The sequence below is a fragment of the Engraulis encrasicolus genome, chromosome 8 (genome assembly GCF_034702125.1).
Source record: "Engraulis encrasicolus isolate BLACKSEA-1 chromosome 8, IST_EnEncr_1.0, whole genome shotgun sequence".
NCBI lineage: Eukaryota > Metazoa > Chordata > Actinopteri > Clupeiformes > Engraulidae > Engraulis > Engraulis encrasicolus.
Genome location: NC_085864.1, coordinates 29,883,860 through 29,884,362, shown reverse-complemented (window position 1 = coordinate 29,884,362; position 503 = coordinate 29,883,860).

Sequence of the window (503 nt, the reverse complement as noted above, 5' to 3'; positions counted from 1 at the left end):
CAGTATACACAGCTTCCAGCAATTGGCAGTAATCTAGCTAAGTTCGCAACTGGAGTGTTCAAGACATCCAAGTAGGCCTATACATGCGCTGTAAGAAATCAAATTATTGAATGAGGTTTGTTTGATTCTAAGCTGCAGACCCCATTAGGATGCTTGTTGTTATAACATGATAAGTATTAGCTAAATGCTAAATAAACATTCAACCATATCGTGGCAAAGACAAGAACACAGTGTGAACTATGATTGGCTGTTAGACATTGAATTTCATTGTGTATTGTGTGATCACAGTGTCAAATGGGAGACCCTTTCCAATATGGCACAACTGATCTGCTGTATTTCAAGGTTCATATAGGTGGTCTACTGTATAATGATTAATGAAAGCATTGGCAATTAATGAAAGACCACTTTCATAATTAATGGCATGTATGTAAATGTGACTGCCAGGTCCATGTAAAGTTTCATTAGCTGGTGTAGTACAATGCATACCGTAAGTGATGTGAGGT